We start from the raw sequence: 22542 nt of genomic DNA on the forward strand, positions 1-22542 counted from the left end.
ATGATGTCTGCTTACTAATCAGTCTTAATTTGGTTCAGAATCTCTTTAAGAATCTCCTGAAAATTGTGTATTCATTTCCCTAGGGATGGACATATTCACAAAATGTGCATGTAATTTCAGTGTATAATGCCACCTTCTTGGTTATATTACCTGCTACACTATACAAAGTGCCCCAATACACACCTTCACACCCACACACATTTCCTATCCTCCTCCCCTACTTTGCACTTTCTCTGTAGCTTCTACTACTATCAGCGCAAACAAGTCTCCCACAAGGGCAGTTTCTCAAAGTGTGGTTCTAGGACCATCTTGATTTAAGATCCCAGGGTGGGGTCCAGGAATCCACAGTTTCAGAAGCTCCCTGACTTTCTTTTGAACATTGAAGTTTGACAGCCAGTGGGCTAGGCCCCTGGATTCTTCATTTGAAATGTGGAGGGGCAAATCTGTTGCCATTTTTCCAACTACTTGCTACTCCAAACCCTACCCTCCAGATGGGAATCCATCTTCCTCTGCATATCAGTGGTCTCGAGTAAAATCTCTAATGTTCTAGAGAACTCCTAGGTATTTTCCAAGTTACTTGAGGCATGTGTGGGAATGTGACTCTCTCAATAATATGATCGGAGAGGCTTAGACTAAGGTCCCTTCTCTAAGGAAAAAATCATTCCCTTCCTTCCCTAATCATGGTTCTTGGAATCCCATCTTAGTTCAGTCATTCTTCTTGAACTCTTCTCACTCACCTATAGTCTGATTAATAACAAAAAAACATGAACGGTGGACTTATTTGATTCCATCTCCTTGTTCCAAGTTTTCCTTTGGCTTTTTATCACCTACAGGGGGAAGCATATCCCCATGTTTTGTTCCCAAAGGCTCTTCAAGATCTGGCCCACCTTTCCTGGACTTTCAATACGTACGCCAGCAGGACTGCACTGCATGCGATTCCCGGAGCATCACGTGCCGAGGTGTCCTCCTGGACTGCCCCACATCTCTTTACAGATGCCGCTCCTCTCCCCCAAACTCTCAGATGTCTCAGAGTGCAAGCCAAGTCCTCACACGGTCTCCACCGCCCTACAGGATCTGTCCAGCACCCTCCTCACCTCTCTGCCCTCATCTGCTCCCTCCCTGTGTCAGTTGCCCAGGGCTGCCGTGACAATGCACACACTGGGGTGGCTTAAAACAACAGACATTTATTCTCTCATGACTCTTGAGGCTAGAAGTCTGAAATCAAGGTGTCGGCAGGGCCACGCTCCCTCGAACCCGAAGGGGAAGAATCCTCCCTCGCCTCTCTCTGCTCCTGGCGGTTGGTGCTGTCTTTGGAAGTCATTGTCTTGCAGCTCAAGCATGCTAGCTTCTGTCTCTGTCGTCACGTGGCCTTGTCCCCGTGTGCCTGTCTTCACACGGCCATCTGATGAGGACGGCAGTCATACTGGATCAGGGCCCATCCTACTCTAGTATGACCTCATCGTAGTTTAACTAATTGCATCTGCAATGACTCTATTTCTAAATAAGGTCACATTCTAGGGCACTAGGGGTCAGGACTCCAAAATATCTTCTTTTGGAGGACAGCTCAACCCACAACATCCCCCTCCCCCACTGTCTTCATTTTGTTTCGCCCACACTGGCCTAGATAAGCCAGACTTAGCAAATAAAAATATAGGACACCCAGTTAAATTTGAATTTCAGATAAACAACAAACAATTTTTTTTGTAGTATAAATATGTCCCAAATGTTGCATGGAACAATTTTTTTAGTGTATGCCTCATTCAATATTTGGGATATATGTATGTAAAAAAACCCACAAACACTATGTTTGTTATTTACCTGAAATTCAAATTTCACTGGGCTTCCCATGTTTTGTCTGGCACCTGCACTCTTGTTGTTCCTTGAACACAACAAGCACGCCTCTCAAAGCCTTTGTCTTGGCTGTTCCCTACACATTGAATTCTCCTTTCCTAGCTCTGCGATGCTCATTCTCTGACTGCCTTCAGCAAGGCCTTTCTCGGTACCCCTCCCTCAAATAATGTTGTTTCATTTAGATGCTTTAGAAACTTAACTCTTGTTTAGATCAATTAGCCTGTGGTAAAACAGGTTTTGTTAAACATTATTTTGCTGCAGTTCCAAGAACCTAGCAATGTTAAGTGAGGGCTTACTGTACTTCCTATCTTTCTCACTTTCATTTTTTCTCTTATCTCTTAGCACTATTTAACAGGCTATCTATTTTACCTGCTGGCTGTGTTTATAGTCTGTTCCCCCAGTACACCACTTGGCCAACGTCATTGGTTCAGGGATGGGTACAGGACCCAAGCAGTCTCATCAGAGCCAGGGTCGGAGTTTCTGGTGGAACTACTAGGACAGAGCACTCTCTTCCCACTAGTAGTTCTGAGAGGAACACACGTAGTCTGCAGCTGCTGACAGCCACCTGACCACCAAAAAGGAGAGCGGGGACTCAGCTCCTGGCCAAAACCCCTGTATGATCTTTGAGGCCTGACCATAGGAGACTACAAAGGCTTTATTTATGCAGCTCAGGCTGCTGTAACAATACCACCGATGGAGCTGCTTAAACAACATACATTTATTTTTCACAGTTGTGAGGCTGGGAAGTCCATGGTCAGGGTGCCCACCAGAGGCTGTTTGTGGTGAGGGCCTGCTTCCTGGCTGACACCGCCACCATCTCCTGTGCTCACACGCTCGGTCTGTGTGTTTGCACTCACAGAAAGAATTCTGCTGCCTCCTGCTCTTCTTGTGAGGACCCTACTCCCATCAGGAGGCCCCATTAGAATTAGACCTAATCTAATTCTAATGACCTCTCAAAGGCCCCACCTCCAAATCCCGTCATATTGAAGGACAGGGGCTTCAACCAATGGGTTTCGGAGGGACACAAACCTTCAGTCCGTAACACATGACCTGACAGACCTCACAGGGGACGCTGCCCTCCCGCAGCAGACTTGGGGCACAGCAGTGCACTGTTGGCTCTGAAGGGAGGTGCAGTCGAGGCTTCTGCCCCCATGGGCAGCATTCTCTTAGCATTCCTGGCCCAGGCCTCCTCCTCAGAGGCCTCTTTAGGGGTGCTGGTGGTGGTGGGGCGCTCAGCAGAAACCTTTTTATGGGGGATGTGGGGAAACTTGAAGACATTTTTCTTTGCTCAGACTCAGTCCTCATGACTTTTCTACTCCTAGATCCATAGGAAGGCAGGAGACTATTGTCTGTGGCTCCCTCTGCAGTGAGATGATTCCCTGCATCTGTGTTGATACCTCTGCCCTTCCGCAGGTTCTGTCCCACGGGGAGCGATGAAACGGGGGAGCCAGCACTTCCATGTACTGTGGTAGAAAGTAAATAAAGGCGTAACTGTTACTTTCATTTTGCCTTGTTGTCTTAATTGACTGCTTTTGACACCTGTCAGCTCAGCGCTTGACAAACAGTCTTCTTGAGAACAGAGCCATGGAGGAAGAAATAGAGCTGAGAGACGGACCGGGGGACTGGGTCTCCAGAACACCATCCAAGCTCCCCTAAGTGTAGCTGTGCCGAAAGCCAGTGCAACACCTGGACCTTTTTGTTCTTTTGCATACACCAATTAGTTGTGTTTTTGTGTCACTGAGCCCTGAGTCAATTACATCCTCTCAGCGACCCCCATTGAGCCTCAGGAACTCCTCCCTGGGTTCCTATTCGCCCTTGTACTTGCCTTCTTGGTGGTTCAGATTACTCCATATCATCCTGCTGCTACAAAAGCCTGCCTCCCCAAGAGACATCTGCTCTTAGAAACCAGGGAATATAACGTTTTAAAAAAACCCCACCCTTATACATTTCCTTGCACAGAATCACACAAAAAGCTCTGTAGAATGAGGGCTTAATTGGATGAAACTGCAGAGGGCTATTTACAATCACTCAATTAGGCAATTATAAATAGGATGACAACTCTCCTTAATATTAAAAGAAACTACATTAAAAACCCCTTTAAATCCCCTGAGGAGATCAAATCTGTAGTAGGGAATAAAATTTGTATTAGTTATCTTTTACTGCATAATAAATTATCCCCAAACTCATTAACTTAGAACAATAAACATTTGTGATCTCGGTTTTTCAGGGTCTGGAATCCAGATGCAGGTTAGCTGGGTCCTCTAGCTCTGGATCACTCGCAAAGCTAGCATCATGGTCACCCAAGCTAGTCGTTTCAAAGCTCAACTGGGAAAGGATCTACCTGCAAGCTCACTCATGTGGCTGTTTGCAACCTCAGGTCTTCACTGACTATTGGCTAGAGACAACAGTTTCTTGCCATGTGGGCTTCTGCATGGGGCTGTCCCCAATGATGTGGTTGTTGGCTTCCCTCAGAGTGAATAAAAAAGCAACAGAGAGAAGATCCCACATGGAAGTCATGGTCTTCGTATAACCTAATCTCAGAAGTGATATCCCAATACTTTCCCCATATTCTATTTGTTAGAAACCAGTCAGTAGGTCCAATCTGCACTCAGGTGGAGGCTATTACACAAGGGCCTCCTTGTGAAAACCAGATGATAGCTCAGCTATCTTAGATGTTGCCTACCACAGTCTACCGTCTGACCCCCAATGAGTCACATCCATCCCTCGTGGGAATTACGCATCTCCTCTACCAAGGTCCCTAGAATCTCATCTCATTCCAACAGTTCGAAGTCCAGAACTAGAACTAAATCAAGTTCAGGTGTGGCCGAGGTACCTCAAGTATAGTACCTTACAGATAGATCCTCTTGATCTAGACCTGTGGCACTAAAGAGATACATTATCAGGCCCCCATCTACCCAACATACAGTTGTTGGTCAGAAAGACGTTCCTCTTTAATGAGTGGGAACATTGGAGGCACAAGGGTTCGTTGGGCCATAGAAATTCTGAAAGCCAACTGAGCAAGGCCTGGGGCTAATTCTTCAAGGCTCTTGGTGCCACTCTCTGGGCTATTGATTTTGCTCTCTCAGTCATCTTTTTTTTTTTAATGAAAGTAATCTTTTTTTTTTTTTTTTTTTTATGGAAGTAGCACATTTTTGTAGCTGAGTAGCTCTCACAGATTGCTTCCTGTCAGTAGAATTCTGGGGGTTGAAAAGCATCTCCTTATTCTGGGCCATCTTGTTTCCCATAGTCCAAGTTGGCAATGTTTCTACAAATATAAGTCTTTTAAGAAACTTGGGGGTCTCCTGTGAATCTCATTGGAGTTTACTCCATTAGGCAAAAGCCATACCTGCAAATTTCCCCTTTTGCTATTGCTGAGATAGCTGAGGTCCAGCACCCTTAACTTCCTGGAGGCCCTATAGTTTGATTGAGGGCCACACCCTTAATCTCTTGTGACATTATAGAAACATGTGTTTGGTCTTCATGCCCAGCTCCTGGCCAGAGCCCTTGTAATGTTCTAAGTGACAAAAACATCTTTTGTTATATTTATCTTTTGTCCCTAAAATAGTTCCAGAGTGATAGAGGTAAAAAGACCATCTTTTCATCTTTTCCTATTCATAACACACCCCTTTCAATCACACCTGAGTTTGTTACTGAGATAACTTTTGTCCCCGAGGATGGGGGTGCTGTTTGCCAGGGGAACCAACTATGTAATTAGAGAGCTGGAACTTTCAGCGCTACCTCCCAACCTCCAGGGGCCACCACTGGTCAGTATCTTAATCAAACATGCCTATGTAATGAAGCCTTCATAAAAACCCGAACCAAAGGGTTTTGGAGAGCTTCCAGGTTGGTGATCTGGTGGAGGTGCTGGGAGGGGGTGCACCTGGAGAAGGCATGGGCGCTCCGGGCCTCTTCCCACGTGCCTTGCCCTATTCATCTCTTCCATTTGGCTGTCCCTAAGTTGTATTTTTAAAAAAGTAATAAATGGGTAATAGTAAGGTGCTTTCCTGAGTTCTGTGAGTTATTCTGGCAAATTACTGAACCTGAGGAAGGGGTGGTGGGAGCTCTCATTTATAGTGGATGCTTAGAAGTACAGGTGACAACCTGGAACTTGAGACTGGTACCTAAAGTGGGGGGTGGGCGGGGACAGTCTTGTGGGGTGGAACCCTTAACCTGTGGGGTCTGTGCTAACTCCAGGAAGTTAGTGTCAGAATTGAGTTAGATTGTAGGACACCCAGTCAGTGTCCTCTGGGAACTGGAGAGTTGCTTGGTGTGGAAAAGCCCACACATCTGGTGTCAGAGTGTTGTGAGTAGAGGAAAACAGTTTTTCTTTTTCTCTTTGAGGGGCCTTTTATATGACTGTATAGACTCTTAGGCAACACCTTTGATCTTTCTGACGTCTTAACAAAAAGTTTTATTTTCACACCCTCAATTTCATCTTTATATCCTGTTTTCCTGGTAGTGTTTTGGATTTGACATTTGCTTGGAAATCATTAATTTTAGCATTGTTTGCTGTCTGGAGGCTGAAAAATGTCAAAATCCTTTTTTGTTTTGTTTTGTATAATAGTCTTTCCCTTAATTTTCTTCTTTCCACATGCATTGTACTATAAGTAGCAAAAAGAGTCTGGGTAGCACCTTCATCACTCTGGAAATACTCCTTAACTCAATCAAGCAGATCATTAGGCATATTTTTTACTTTCCAAAAATCTGCAGCTAACGGTGTTGGCTAGACTTACTGATACTACCTAATGAGGTCCCTCTTCCTGTAATTTCCAATAGCACGTTCCTCATTTCCTTCTGAGCCTCACGAGCAACGTCCCTAAAGTCAAGATTTCTAGTAGCAGTCTTCTCAAGACGATTAGGCTTTTCTCCGACATGCTCCTCAGATTCCTCCAGCCTCTGCCCACTGCCAGGTTCCCAGAGCCGCTCTCATGTGGGTTTGGTACAGCAGCACTCCGCTTCCAGGAGCTCAAATCTGTCCCTTTCCACATCTTACTTCTGGAGGCTACTATTCTCATGTGCGTAAAGAATATCATTTTGTTTGTGAACATGTCTTACAAAATTATATTCTTGTTTATGAACATACATTTTTTACTTTTCTAAATGGTATTCTTTGATAAATCTTATTCTGATTCTCACTCTTTCTTTTTTTAAATCTTTATTGTTGAATGTAGAATGTATTACAGATGTTCCACATTTTTCCCCCATTGACTCCCTCCTCCCCACTCCTGCCCCCCTCCCGCCTTTTCCCACACTATTGTTTGTGTCCATTGGTTATGCATATAAGTTCTTCGGTTTATTTCTTCCCACCCCCCCAACCCCTTTCCCTTTGAGGTTTGTCAGTCTAGCAATGAATTTGTGCTTCTTAATCCCTTCACCTTTTTCACCCATTCCCCCAACCCCCTCCCATCTGGCAACCAACAAAATGTTCTCTGTATCTATGAGAATGTTTCTGTTCTGCCCATTCATTTTGTTTGTAGATTCCATTGTCGATAGCTATGTATTCATTGCCATTTTGTTTGTTCATATATTTTATCTTTTTCTTCAAAAAGACCCTTCATCATTTCATATAATAACGGTTTGGTGGTGATGAACTCCTTTAACTTTTTCTTGTCTGGGAAAGTCTTTATATGGCCATCGATTGTAAATGACAGCTTTGCAGGATAGAGTAATCTTGGTTGTAGGGTCTTGCTTTTCATCACTCTGAATATTTCTTGCCACTCCCTTCTGGCCTGCAAAGTTTCTTTTGAGAAATCAGCTGACAGCCTTATAGGAACTCCCTTGTAGGTAACTAGCTGCCTTTCTCTTGCTGCTTTTAAGATTCTCTCTTTGTCTTGAACCTTTCGCATTTTGATGATGATGTGTCTTGGTGTGGGCCTCTTGGAGTTTATCTTGTTTGGGACTCTCTGTGCTTCCTGTATGTCTGTTTCCTTCACCAAGTTAGGAAAGTTTTCTGCCATTATTGTTTCAAACAGGTTTTTGATTTCTTGTTCTTGCTCTTCTCCTTCTGGTACCCCCAAGATGCTTGGCCCGCTTGAAGTTGTCCCAGAGGCTCCTTACACTATCCTCATTTTTTTTTTGATTCTTTTTTGTTTTTACTGTTCTGATTGGGCATTTTTTGCTTCCTTATATTCCAAATCGATGGTTTGCTCCTTAGATTTATGTACTCTACTATTGAAGCTGTGTAAATTATTCTTTATTTCAGTTAATGCTTCCTTCAATTCTGACTGTGCATCCATGATTTCTGACTGGTCCTTTTTAATGCTCTTGAGTCCCTCACTAAGTTCACTGAGGTTCTCACTAAGTTCATTGAGCATCCTTATAAGCAGTATTTTGAACTCAGCATCTGTTAGGTTGCTTATCTCCATTTCGCTTAGTTCTTTTCTTGGGGTTTTGTTCTGTTCTTTCATTTGGGACCTGTTTCTTTGTCTCCTCACTTTGGCTGCCTCCCTGTGTTTGTTTTAGTGTATTACTTAATGAGAGATATGGGGCTCGCTGAGACCAGATGCTGCTCGTTTGAAAGAATTTAGAAAAAACCTGAAGCAGGATCCAAGAGAGGCCAATCCTATGGTTAAGCAAGTGGCAACAGCTTGGGTGGGCCTGAAAATTGGGTGGGGTGGGGCGGGGCCTCAGGGAGTCAGCAGGGCGGGGCTACCAGTGTGAGCCAGGTTGCTGGAGTCCCAGATATGGCAGCTGTCTGCCGCCCCAGGGAAGGGCTCACCAAAGGAACAAAGGCCTCTTACAGCACATTTGTCCCGGAGAAAGCCCCCTCTCCAGCCCTCGCTCCAGTGCCAAACAGCTCAGTTCTTCCCTGTATGTCTCTGGCGCCCCTCCAGCTGCCTCCCCTCCAAGCTCAGAGGGAGAGAATCCGATAAGTCCGTGCGCAGGCCCTTTAAGGAGCTGTCTGGGGCTCCAGCCTCCCTGAGCCTCAGTTCCCGCTGGTTTTTCCAGCCAGAAGTTATGGGGACTTCTCTTCCTGGCACTGGAACACTGAGCGGGGCATCTGGTGTGGGACGGAGACCCCTCAGTCCTCAGGAAGGACCTTCCCAGCTGCGGGAGCCTCCTGATTTTTATCCGCCACACGTGGGTGTGGGACCAGCCCTTCGCGCCACCACCCCTCCTACCAGTCTGGATGTGGTTGCTGCTTTAATTCCGTAGTTGTAGGACTTCCATTCAGCTTGATTTCAGGCGGTTTTGAATGATGGTTGTTCTGTAGTTTAGTTGTAACTTTGATGTGGTTGTGGGAGGACGTGATACCGCGTTTACCTACCCGCCATCTTGACCGGAAGTCCTGATTCTCACTCTTTTCAACCATCTCTCTGCTTTCAGGACCCCTCCACGTTGTCATGTGGAAATCTACTCAGTTGCTTCCAACGATGTGTACTACCCTAGGAGTTATGTCCCACCCCCACCCCCATATTTTCTCTGTCTGCACCCTGGGGATAGGTGCCCAAATTACCTTCAAGTTTATGCCATCATCACAAATAACATGGCATGGGCATCCTGATTCATGGCCCCTCAGGAATCTGTGTGAGGATGTCTCTGGGATATATGTTTACCCAGAATGGGAATTGATGTGTAGGTTACACATCTGCTTAATCTGACTAGGCAGTGCCAAATGACTCACAGTAAGGCTGCGCAGTTTTCTTCCCACCAGCCATAAATAAAGAGACCTGTATCCCACGTCTGGGCTGACACTCAGTATTATTATCCAGTTAAAAACATTTTCAGTCTATTTGGTATGAAATCGTATCTCATTAATATTTGATTTGCATTTTTCCTGACAGTTGATGAGTTAGAGCATCTCTTCATATATTTTTGATTTCCTTCCTTTGCAAACTACCTGCTCATATCCTTGTTTGCATATTCTTTGAGATCAGAGACCAGGTAAAAATGTATTTCTGCACCCTTCACTGGTGCCAGAACACTGCTGAATGTTGATTGATGATTGATGAGAAGGTCAATGTGGCTGTGTTATCTGAGCTTCTGGATTTTGAGGCCTACTTTCCGTCCACAGAGCCTGAGGTGTTTGCTTTCATTCATTCAGAACACATTTATCAAATGACTACCCTATGCCAAGTCTTCCCGTGCAACTCTCCCTTCCGGCAAAACCCAAATGACCTGTCAGTCACTCTATCAAATGAACAGAAGAATGAAACTGGTCACACCAGTCATTTCGCATCACACAGACTCTAGTACCATTTTGAATGCCCTTTTATAGACTGACATTCTATGATCTTGGTTCTAACTTACTGATTGACTGATTTTTCTTTCACGGTTGTTTTTAACTGCCACGTGCCTATAGCATGGCAAGACCCAGGGGATCAGGGCTGTGTCTTTGCACGGTGAGAGGAGACTCAACGCAGCATTTTGTTAAGTTTCTCTGCTTTATAGGCAAATCCCACTTCTTAGTGAACAACGATTGCTGAAAAATACCATGGATTTCACAGTCAAAAAGAAAACTCTTTTGCTTACTGTACCCCATAAAGGTCACAACTCTCAATGTGACAACATTTATCTACATTTGCAGAGAGAGGAAGGGTTCTCAGCCCTGGCCTAACTATTCCTACACCCGGAGCCCAAGTCTGTAAGTCTTGACAGAAACATCTCTGCCCCACGTTGGAACCATAGCTGCCTCTTGAACAGCAGGGATTGTGGGTACTGACCTACTACTCAGTCAAAAATCTGTATATAACTTTTGACTCCCCCAAAACTTGACTACAAATAGCCTACTCTTGCCAGAAACCTTATTGATAACATAAACAGTTGATTTACACATATTTTGTATATTATATGTATTACATACTGTATTCTTATAATAAAGTGAGCTAGAGAAAAGAAAATATTATTAAGACTATCTTAAGGAAGAGAAAATACATTCATAGTATTTATTGGAAAAAAAAAATCCACCTATAAGTGGACCCACACAGTTCAAACCCATGTTGTTCAAGGGTCACTGTATCTGTTTATTTGCTCTTCCTCCTCTAGATTTGAAACATATTGAGGACACAGATAGTGTTTTATTCACTTATTTATTTTATCATACTTAGCAAGGCATTTGTCACATGGTAGGTGTTTAATAGACATTTATTGAATGAATGAATGCAAAAAAAAAAAAAACAGACCAAAACATTTATTGAGCACCTACTTGCTGTATACTATGCCAGATGCTGGGAATTCATAGAGGAAAGTGACATGGTTTCATGTGGAAATGTACAGAGGAGGGTACTGTGTCCTGTGGGGAGATGAGCTCCTGTAAACAGGAGATGCCATTTTTTGCACTCACCTTTTTCATTTCCAAAATAATGTTCTGCCCTTGAATTCTGCATATGACTTACATTCTAATAGCAAGAAACAGGCTTCTTCTCTGTGTGTTTGTGTGTGAGAGGTGTGGATGTGCCTTTTGCCTGTCTCACTGTATCCGCCCCATTACAGCTTAGAGTCAGTGTAGGGAGGCTGGAGGCCTTTTACCCACCATCCAGAGGGGCTTGTTCAAATGCATGGGGCATCTATGCAGCCATCCAGGGCTGCGGAGCTGACAAACCAGTGAGCCTCCTAATAGTGGACACTTAACGTCTTTGGTATGTGATCCAACAATTGGGGAAATCTGAGTTGCCTGGGAGTGAGCTTCCCTAGCTCCACCTCAAATCCATGTGAATTTTCTACTTTTTGGTCAAGCCAAAGGGACCTGGGTCAAGTTCTGTCCAAAGTATTGAGGTCTGAAGGAGACTTAGACAAGTAAGTTTGCTGTAAGGTCTAGTTATGAACCACTTGGAAAACATATCAGTCAGAGCTCTGTAGAAACCTTATCTCACTTCATATCAGACTTAGCAAGAAGCTTTGCACAGTGATTTCTAAAATGCCTAGTAGGCAGGAGGCAGAGCACAAAGTATGCTAGATTTTCTGTATTCCATGGAAAAACAAATACCCATTTCTTTGTTCTCATTTTAAAATCTATTCCTTATAAAAGGATTTTTTTTGTGAAGAATCATTTAATGGTTGGTATTTGAATCAAACAAAACAAATTTGGGCTTTCTTGAGCAAACCCCTGAAGAGATTTCCTTCATTTGCATATCTATGGACTTTGAATTTTGTATCTGTGGACATATCTGATGTGAAACAATCTTCAGTGCATTTTTTCATTGGTATTCTACAGGGCAGGGCTCTGTTATCGTTATTTGCTCCATGATCTTGAATCACTTGCTCAATAACCACAGTGTGAGCTTCAGTTAAATAGGCAACCTTTGCCTTGTCATTCTTTTAAAAAAATTATCGGACTAGTTTGCTTGTGTGCAATTGTTAATTTTATCTTTTATGTGCTTAGACACTTTTAGACAGGATCTAATGCACATGACTTCCTTCCTTTCTCTTTCTTTCTTTCTTTCTTTCTTTCTTTCTTTCTTTCTTTCTTTCTTTCTTTCTTTCTTTCTTTCTTTCTTTCTTTCTTTCTAGGGTTATGTGAGCTTTTCCATCATAAGTCAAATAGTCAAGACCAGATAAATTGATGAATGCTACCATTAACAATAATTGGGTGATATGGGGGCAACCAATAGAATAGGGGTCGGCAACCATTTTCTGCAAATGGCCAGACAGTAAATATTTTAAACTTTGTGAGTTATATAGTCTCTACCATAGCTACTCACATCCACCTTCACAGTACCAATGCAGCACTACCCAATATGTAAAAGAATGGGCATGGCTGTGTTCCAATGAAACTTAATTCCAAAAACAGGAAACAGGCCAGATTCAGCCTGCTAGCTGTAGTTTGATGACCTCTAATCTAGAGCAAGTGATAGTGCTATTGGTGGGGTGTTCTCTGTGTCCCCACCTGTTGCTGGTAGAAGTGGGCTTCTTGCAATGTCATAATAAAAATAATTTTCTGAGACTTGCATGGGAGAATGAATGGTATTCATTTTCGTGAAATTAAACCCCTGAGTTTCCAAGGTCCCATTTCCCTCCATCCTGCCAAGGAAAAAGTCCAGCTGTGTCTTCAGCAGGGCTAGGACTAAAGCCGTTGCCCAGAGTTTCCGTTCCATATTTGCATAGTCCAGTCCAGTATCAGGCCAGCTTAGCTTGTGTTCCCAGCTGCAGTCCAAGGTGTGTGGAGCCCCCATGGCTCTGGGCCATGTGGCTTCTAGGACCACATGGCTATGGAGGAAACATGGGCAAGTGCAAGGAAGCAGGAGCAAAGCCAGAGGAAGAAGAGAGGGAGAATTCCTTTGTCTGGGGATTTTAACCTTCTAAGATTTCATGTGCTTGCAGTACCCCCAGTCCCCAGCCAATTAACTTTCTCTAAGCTAGAGTGACAGGCAAGTATCTCCCTCCATCACCCTGACTTCACTGCACATGTGCTCATCTTCCCCTTTGTCCAGTCCCTGCCCCCAGTGATCTGTAGGGCGTGGACCAGAGGTTCCCTGAAGAGTGTGAAATTGCAGCTTTCTGGTGAAGCTGCCCAGATGGCCATGCTTATAACATCTGGTCTTCCCTTTGCTTTCTTCCTATTACTAATAACTAGCTAATTATAATGGTAACAATAGAAACACATAGCTCTGGCTATGAAAAATATCTGACCTACCCCATCTGCCTTCGAAACCCTCATTTTGAGGTGACCCTTTACATATAGCACCTGCTGGCCAGTTTTGTTTCTTGAGAGTGTTTACAGACATATGCAATGACCAGAAGCCCGAAGTGGCACCCTGTCCTCCTATTTTCAAGGAGAAACCTGTTGGCCTGTCTTAGCAGGGCCACAATAATGGACTGAAAAAGAGAAGGGTCTGAAGTAGAAACTAGGTACTTCACAAAGGATTGGTGTCTCCCAGGGACGTTGGGGTTTGGTGCTTGGGAAGAAAAGAGGACGTGCTTCTAGGAGTTAGCTAGGAGCTTTGTCTTCTAGCAGCCCAGAGATGAGCAAAAAAAGAGACTAATTTCCCAAATTCTCCTGGGTGCAAGGTTGTTTCCATTTCTGGGGAGGTCAGTGTCAGGGCCGAGCACCTGGGTGTGGAGTTCCAGATATAGGCTGGCAATTTGTATTTCTTTGGCAAAGGAGATGCAGTAGTTGTTCTGGTATTCTCTTTGGAACTGTTGACAGATGTGAACAATCCATTGCCACGTGGACTCCTTGTCATGTGTTAGCATGGCTGAGGCAATGATTCCACTGTCTGCCTGTGATTTCAGAAGGTGGCAAGTGAGACATGAAAGAAAGGCAAGAAACCAAAGGTATTGTTCTCCTGGAAGAGGGCCAATAAATACAGTAACTCATGGAGTGGAATTTGCAGCCAAGACCACATTCTAAGACTGTGGTTAATTCCCTTCCATCTAGAGCAGATCTGTAATCTTGTTCTTTGCTCTATGATTTTTTTTCCCAAGTCTGAGCAAACACAAGCCATCATTGAGTTCCTGGCTCTGGTAGGCTCCCAAGTGAGCAGCATCTGTTGGGTGGAGGAGTAGTTCATGTTCGAGATGTTTTTAGAGGGCTGACCCTGCACTGGTGTCAAGCCATCAATTAGACAGTGGCGAGAGGAAGCGAGGAGGCAGCAATGAGGTGGGTAATTACACACTATGGTACAGTTGACCTCCAAGAGCAGGTGGCGGGAGCAAGTGAAATTCCAGGCTCTGTCACTCAGGATTCATTTACGCTCTTGTGTTTTGGCCTGAGGGGATGCTCACTGATCTGGAAGAGATTGTCTATACTGTTTTGTTAATAGTAAGGATAATAAGAAAATAATGTATTTAATATAGAAGGGTATTTTCCTTTCCTTTTAGTTGCTTGAAAGTTGCTGTTGTCTTTAAAGCCCATAAATCTCTCTCCCTCTATCTGTGCACCGATACATATTTATGTACATGTACATTTATATGTGCAACGGGGAGGAGATCAGGTCTACATCTATAGTATCCACTCAGTATTCACTGCTTCCACATAACTGGCCCTTTGCTAAGGCCTTTGCCGCCCTCATATTTCTACTTCTTCAAAAGTGCCTTCTTTTACACGGGTACCACTTTTCCTCTCTCACAGTCCTGGAGAGGTGGCCCCCAGAGGACAGAGGACACCTAAGCCCTGGCAGCACACGTGGTGAATATGCTTTAGCCTCCCAGCCCTGCTTGCAGTGTTCATTCACTCTGAGCTGTGGTTCCTTTCTGTTCCCTGTCTCCAGTGTCCCTCTTTCCCAGGGGCTCAGCCTTGGCTTTCGGCCTTCAGTAGGCAGGGGATGTGCGGGTGGTGCCGGCTGCCTTCGGTCAGACCCCAGCGGCCTGGAGTTGAGTGAATAACCGACAGCAGCGCCCGAGAGCTTCATCCCCTCAGCTCCTGAGCCACGGAACACACTTCTTACAGCACCAGACCCCAGCGTGCAGGCGGTGTCCTGGACAGACAGAGGGCTTGGCAGCGGCTGGAGTCGCTTTCCAACTGCACCGAGGTTATACAAATGACATTTTTGAACTTTAAATCCTGCCATTCATGACCCTGAGCATTTTCTATTTCCTTTTTTTTTGTCACCCTCTTCTTTGAAGACCAAATCACCTGTTCCTTCAGCTTGAGACAATGTTTCACAGGACAAGAGAAGGAAATATATCAGAAACCCCAGAGGTGCCAATTATTTATGCCTTTCATGCTAACAACTTGCATTTCTACTCATTGGTTTATAGAAAAGTAACTGCCCCTTTCTCTCAAGATGCTGTGTGGGGGCTTTGTCTGTGCCTAAGTAGCCAGATCAGACTTTTTAATGAGCAAGACTCAAAAAAAAAAAAAAAAAAGTAAATTGACTTTTTACAGGGAAACAGGCCATTCCTCAAAAACTATTACAAATTCTGTCATCCAGAATACTCCTATGCTGTTTGCCTTATTTACAGATTTCATGAAAAATACATCATCATAATATTGATGTATGGGCCCTGTAGCATCCAATTTCTTCCAGCCCCTTGTTCCTGGTAGGGATGCTGGTCATGAACTCATAAATGCAGGGGCAATAGAAATAAGACCATGCCCCACAGAATATAATACACACAGATGCTTTTCTAAAATATCCTCATATCCTTCGGAAATAAGGCAATTTGGCTCTCTACGTTGGCTCCAAATGAAATAATGTTCTGGGAGGGGGAGGCCGGTAATAAAAGCGACAATTGTGAAGCGTTACTGGCAGTTTCTTCATTTTTACTGCAAGCTGGGCATATATTTGTTGTCATTGTCAAAGTGCTGGTGTTGTTTACAAGTGAGAGACAAGGAAGCAGGAAAGCTTATTCAGTTCTCTTGGCTGGGAAAACACCATTTCCTCATCACCAATCCAAAAACCACATCTTGAGTGGAAATTAGACAACACAGGGCTTTAGATTTGGTCAGATCTGGAAGGTTTTCGGTAATTTCCTGCTTGCCTTGCAGTGTTGAAATATCTGGGGATAGTTGTTATTCGAGCATGAAATCCAAACAAACATGGCCATTGCTGCCCCACTGGGTTTCAGTTGGGTGGATATTGACAAGAGCTGTGGGGTCCAGCCTTTGACAGTTTGGAAAACCTCTCTCAACCTTCCCTTCCTTCATGGGAAACCAAAAATGGGCACAGTAACTTTGCAGGCAGAGTGACAGCTGACCAACTCCTTCTCTGTGGACAGGGATGCAGGCCTCCATCCATCCCCAATCAGTTTGATTGGCAGGACAAAGCTCAGATCTGAGAACTGCATTTCTCTCAGAGTGCCTCTCACACCTATTGGATGAAGAACAAGAAGGAACTTGTAATCCCTTCCTTGTGCATCTGAGAAAAATCAACCCATCCCTTTCAGTTGGAGGTATTTCATGGGGAAACACAGCTGGAAGGCAAGCGCACACACATACCTCAAAACAAATCTAAAACGCAAGGGCCTTCGGAGGAGGGAGCAGGGACTGAAATCCCAGCTCAGAGCGGGCAGATCCTCAGCAACTCTGCGTGCACGCCTGTCCTCATTTATGAACGGTCAACAAAGCAACTGCAGGTGATTTGGGCTGACGCTGCAGAGGCCTCTCAGATGGCCAGGCCCCTGCAAACGTATTCACCGCCTCATTAAAGCAATTTCAAAATCAATTCCAGATTTGACAAGCCGTCAGTACATTGTTGCTTCTCTGTGAGGGGAATGACATGTTAACAGCAATTAGACTCTTGCACGCGCACGTCGGAGCCTGTTCAGCATATTCTTTATTAGAAGAGCCCAAAAAGCGTTATTATAATCATCTAACCTGGGGTCATGGACACATGCTCTGTGATCTCTATCTCCATTGGCAGTCCCCTCGGTGAAATTTTGCCTATTGTCCGTAGAGATTAAAAGAAGTGCTTACCCCAGATGCGATATTGGAAAATCAAAGGTCAGAGCAAAGCTTGTGGTAGCCTCTATGTTTTTTAATACAAGTTATAGGAGCAATCAGATTAGCATGAACAGATATTGCTCCTTCTAACAGATGGAGCAGGATTCTTATGCAAACGAGGGAGGACAGGCTACAGTCATTTGGCAGGAGTGGGGGTGCTGTTATCCCAACTGGGGTTGGCCAGTGTTTGGACAGTGAGAATAGCGAAGACTGGACTCCAGTAAACAGAGGAATACTAGTCCTTTATCTCAAGGAAAACCATCTCCTTCGCAAATAATATCAGTCCATTGTGTTTGGAACGGCCTTCTTTGTAGCCAGCTCTATCGGTCAATTAAAGTCATCAGTGAGAGTTTTCTTCATTGCTTTGGGAGCCTGGCAGAATCTACTGAAAAAGAGTAATGTAACCTGATTTTTCCAAGACTCAACCAGCCCAATGAGATCCAAATAAGTCTCAATCCAAATAAGTCCTATTTATTTCAGAGTGGGGTGTGTTCCAAGAGGGAGTCTGTCACGGACCTACAAACAATTCCCTCTCACTTGTCTCTTCTGATTTCAGCTCTGTTAGCTACCATCTGAAAGTGGTTTTATGCCTAGTGTTCAGTGTGAATAAAGCTAACATCTTAACCAATTTTTTGAGTAAGTACTTTTATTGTTTCCACTTTGAAGAAGAAACAGGGGAGTAGTAAGTTTCAGCCCACTGCCCAGCATCTCGGGATCTCATAGGCAGAACACAAGATGCGAACTTAGGCAGCCTGACTTCAGAGCCCCATGGTCGGTTGTTACCCTAAGCTGGCTCTTGAGAAAAAGCTGATCTCCACTCAAGGGGACAGCCTCCTCAAGCTCCCACAGTTGCAAAATCTTCAAGGTTCCATAGAAATGTTTGCTGACTGAATGACTCCCTGAATGAATAAATGTCGATTTGTTGCTAGTGAATGTGGGATTCCTGTGGTGTCAAAAGAAGCTGCATTTTCAGGGACCCATAAGGGCAGATGAGGTCTGGTAGTAATATTTATTTGTAATGCAAAATCAAAAGGATGCCCCTCTGATATTCTGTCTCTGTCCATCCTGCTATGGACAATCAAGGCCAGAAATAGAGCCAATGTCCAGAGATCCTGTGCCATATTAAACGTTAATCCCAGTCCAGTGTTTGGTGAGTTTAGCTTGTGTTCCCAACTGCAATGCATTGCTTCGCTGCTGTATCCAGGCTCCCACCCGGAGCAGTCATGGCTGCTACAGAGAGAACAGGGAAGAGCACCGGCTAGCGGGGGTCACCAGCAAGAGAGAAAGAGCTTCTTTGTTCACTTGGCATTAAGTATTCTTGGGCTTGGGAGGAACCAGGTGCTTTTTCAAAATAACCAATCAACTTCCAAAGCTTTTGCATTGGCCCCACCCCCTACACTGATCTTTCCCCCAGGTTAGACTGACAGGCCTCTATAGACAAGAACCTCCCCTGCACCATTTTGACTTTATTATGCAAGTGCTTATCTCCACCTGCTCCCCACCTCCGACAATCCAGGAGGGGAAGGGAGGGGTGTTTATCCTTGACAGGCAATGCTCTGATCCCCTGGAGTGTGTATGAAGCTGTAGCTTCCTGGTGAAGCAAACAGGCCTCTGCTTCCCAGCTACATATGCTCAACAAAGTCAGAATTCCCTTGTTCTCTTCCTGTGTATCAATAATTAGCTGCCTATGGTAACAGATTGACTTTGATGGCTGAATTCATGCGAAGTTATATAATCAAATTTCCAGGCTCACAGGTGTGTCTACACAGACTGGCCTATTGAATACTGTGAACAACCCTGAACACTGTAGTCCATATTCCCCTCCCCTGCTTCAAGCTCCTCTGTGACGCTTGTCACCAGGGACATATGATGTATTGTGTTTGTCTCTCTCTCCTAAGAGAATACATGGCAAGACTTTTCAGTGTTTTGCACACTGCCATTTCAGTGCTAGAACAGTGCCTGCAACAAACTAGGGTCTTGATAATTGTTGAATAAATGAAAGGGTTATGTATTTCAGGCATAAATCAGATAGGGGATGTAGCCCACCTTTGGTTCAGAAATATATCCATAGACCTATGTGCATTATCGATGAGAAAAATAGCATGAAAAAGCTGGAAGGAACATTGGTGCTCTTCATGCTCCCTTTGTCGTTTACAGAAAAAGTCATTTGCTTTTGGTAACACCAAGCTGACAGTAGACCCAGGACTGAAACCCCTTGTCTGGGAGCTTTTCCAACCCTATATCCCACATACTTATTGTGACCAGATCTAGGGATTTCCTTTTCCACTTAGTGCTTTATTAAAGGTCTTCTCAGAAAGCCCCCCACTGATCAGATGTTGCCCCCACCCACACACTGGGCTGGTTCCCGGTTGGCTGACCGCCTGGGCTTAGAGGGTCCCTGTGGTTTTGTTGGATCAGGGGTTTGCTACCTTTGAAGCAGGCCTCCTCATTGCTGATTTCCCCCAGGCATTTGTTTTTGAAGTTAAAGCTTCAAAGGCAAGTAACGTTTGAAATTCTTCAGCTATTCACCCTGTTGGAGAAGCTCAGTGCAGACACTCAAGAAGCCATTTGTTGCTTTCATTGGGCTCAATAGATAAGCAGGAAGACACCATTTGGAAGATGAGCTGACACCCTACTTTGAAGAATAGTGTCTCTGTAGAGATTCTCCTTGGGCTTAATATTTTGATTTGCAGTTTTCCAGAGAGAGGTTTGCTCAAATTGCCTTTGTGTGTTTGTGTGTGTGTGCCAGGGAGGGGTGGTGTGTTTTGTGTATATATATATATGTGTTTGTAATTTTTTTGGATGGTGGGTAGGCAAAAGGTTTGATTAAAAAAATCTTAGCATTTCCAACAAGAACTAATAGAACAGCAGTTTTTGAAGTGTGGTCCAGAGATCCCTGGGGATTCCGGAAACCCTTCAGGAGTTCTGTAAAGTAAAAACTATTTTCTTAATAGTACTAAGACATTGCCCTTGCTGTCATCAGCATACTGAGGAGTTTCCAGAAGCTATCTGATAATGTGATATTGCAACAGAATGAATGCAACAGCCGATATGAGAAACCAGCCACCCCGTTAGGCTCAACATTAGAGAGATCTACAAAAATGTACAACAGTACCCCTCTCCTCACTTATTTCTTTTGAAAAATGTAGCTTCTTTCCATAAAATTATATTTTTATGTGAACATGTGTAGGCTTTCCTTTTTAAAGAAACTAATTAATACTCTAAAAACTTCTGAGATTAAATTTCGAAAATAATAAAGACTGATTATGTATATATCCCATCATAAACAAAAGCTTTTGGATCCTCAAATATTTTTAAAAAGTAAAGTGGTTCTGAGACCAAAAAGTTTGAGAACCACAGTAGTAGAGCTGTCAAAACTCAGTGTGAATGAAGCCACAAAGATCATGTGGAAGGATCGTGAACGATGATCCGGTCCAGTCCTCTTGCTTGCTCAAGCAGGCTAAGTATTACTCTTTCTTACAGATGGAACAACTGAGACCCAGAGGGTTTACAGACTTCCCGAAAGTTCTGCAGCTGCCGAGTGCAAAGTTAGGGAGAGCAGTGACATGGAGGCAGCACTGAGACCCAAGTCTTATTCCTTCTGGAGCAGAGAGAGCTCCCCACGACCCCACACTGCCAGGGATGCAAACGGTTCATCTTAAGGAAATGTAAGCTATAGACACACCCTCTTCTTCTTTCTCTCTGTTTCTTTGCATGTTAAATTTATATTTGGTAAGTGTGCTGGTGAAGAAATGGAAAGTGCTGGAAAGAACTGTTTATTTGCTTAGCTTATTGGGCTTAGAAAGTGTGGGCTGGAGTTGGTGATGCTGGCTGTCATCCTTTGAGACTCAACTTGCAGAGTTCCACTTCCCCACTCACTGGCAGGGCTGTTGGCAAACCTCCGGCTGGTCACTAGAGACATTAGTTCCCCACCACTTCCCCACCACATGGACCTCTCCATAGGGTAGTTCAGAGCAGGGCAGCTGGCTTTCCTCAGCGTGAGCAAGTAAGAGTGAGAGACGCAGCTCAAGAAGGAAACTAAATTCCTGGTGCAACCTAGTCTTGGCAGTGACGTTCTATTACTTTTGCCATACTCTAAGTTTTAGGCTCCAGTCACTAGGTCCAGCCCACATCCAAGGGGGAGGCATGGGTGTGAACATGAGGAGGAGGGTTCCTTGGGAGCCATCTGAAAGTCTGTCTGGGATCCTCTCACTCTTGCCGTGAATCCATACTGCCTTCCAAGTAGAGTAGCTTGTGTTCACTGTCTATGGGCCGGTCTAGAGTAAAGGGCATGGACTCTGCGGCCAGTCTTTCTGGGTTTGAATCCCAGCTCGACCACTTAATAGCTTTTGACCTTAGGCAAGTTATTCTGTCTCTTGGTTTCTCAACCATACAATGGGCATGATAATAGTTGCTTCTTCACGGGGTTTATTGTGAAGCTCAAGTTAATACATACTATAGAGTGCTTAAAACAGTGGCTGGTATGGTGTAAACATCAAATGGGTACTTAGAATTATTACTGCTATACACCAGGCACATTATGCAAATTATCTAATTTATTGCTAACAATATGCCCTCAAAGTAGGTATTTTCACACCATCTGATCAATAAATAATTAAGGCTTAGAGAGTTTAAGCTCCTTGCCCAAGGTAACATCACTGGTAAATGAAGGGACTGGGATTCTTGACCAGGCTTGGATGCCCCCAGATCTGGTCTTCTATTCTGTTACGTTGGGAAATGCACCAGGGAATGGAAATAGCCGTGTTAGGGTTCTGGGAAAGTGAAATAAGAATGCACTTAATATACTGTTGATATAATTATGAATTAAGAGGGAAACATTTTATAATCCGCCCTATGGACATCATTGGGAAGTTTTTCTTGAGCTAAATTTAATTTCGAAAATAAATGACTGGTACCCAGACTCAAAAATAACCAGGCACTTAGGCGATAATTGTTTACTATGTGATTTTTCCATCTTCTCTATGGTACTTACCTTGCAATGACATGATCAATAGTTATCCTGCAAGTAGCAAGTATGGCCCATGAAATTTGTGACCTGGACAATCAGCCATTACAAGAGTGGAGTGTTAAATGGTCTGGAAATGATCAGAGCCATCAGATCCACACCAGTCAGAAGGTAAGGCCGCCTCTTCCCTTTGACACAGCCATCCAAAGATCTCCAGACGAATTCCCAGGCTGTGGATTGGCACCATCTGCAGGGCTTTCCACGCGTGAGCTGGAGCTGTCTATGGCAGAGTCTCCTTCCAGGCTGAGAGCTTCTTGTACATGAAGGGAGGGAGGTGCTGCTCTCTAGATCCACTCAGTAAACATTCCACAATCGACTGTCAGGCCAGTGCATACGTGTGGCC

General features: G+C 44.2%; 1 long non-coding RNA gene across 1 annotated transcript in view; it reads left to right on the plus strand.

The window, feature by feature from the left end:
• Positions 1–22258, plus strand: part of LOC118625766 — a 40038-nt gene extending 17780 nt beyond the window's left edge. Inside the window, exons 2-3 of the long non-coding RNA XR_004958721.1 lie at positions 20657–20841; positions 22189–22258. This is a non-coding gene — a long non-coding RNA (uncharacterized LOC118625766). The remainder of the gene's footprint in view (positions 1–20656; positions 20842–22188) is intronic.
• Positions 22259–22542: the final 284 nt, after the last annotated feature.

Source organism: Molossus molossus, unplaced genomic scaffold (genome assembly GCF_014108415.1).
Source record: "Molossus molossus isolate mMolMol1 unplaced genomic scaffold, mMolMol1.p scaffold_m16_p_11, whole genome shotgun sequence".
Classification (NCBI taxonomy): Eukaryota; Metazoa; Chordata; class Mammalia; order Chiroptera; family Molossidae; genus Molossus; species Molossus molossus.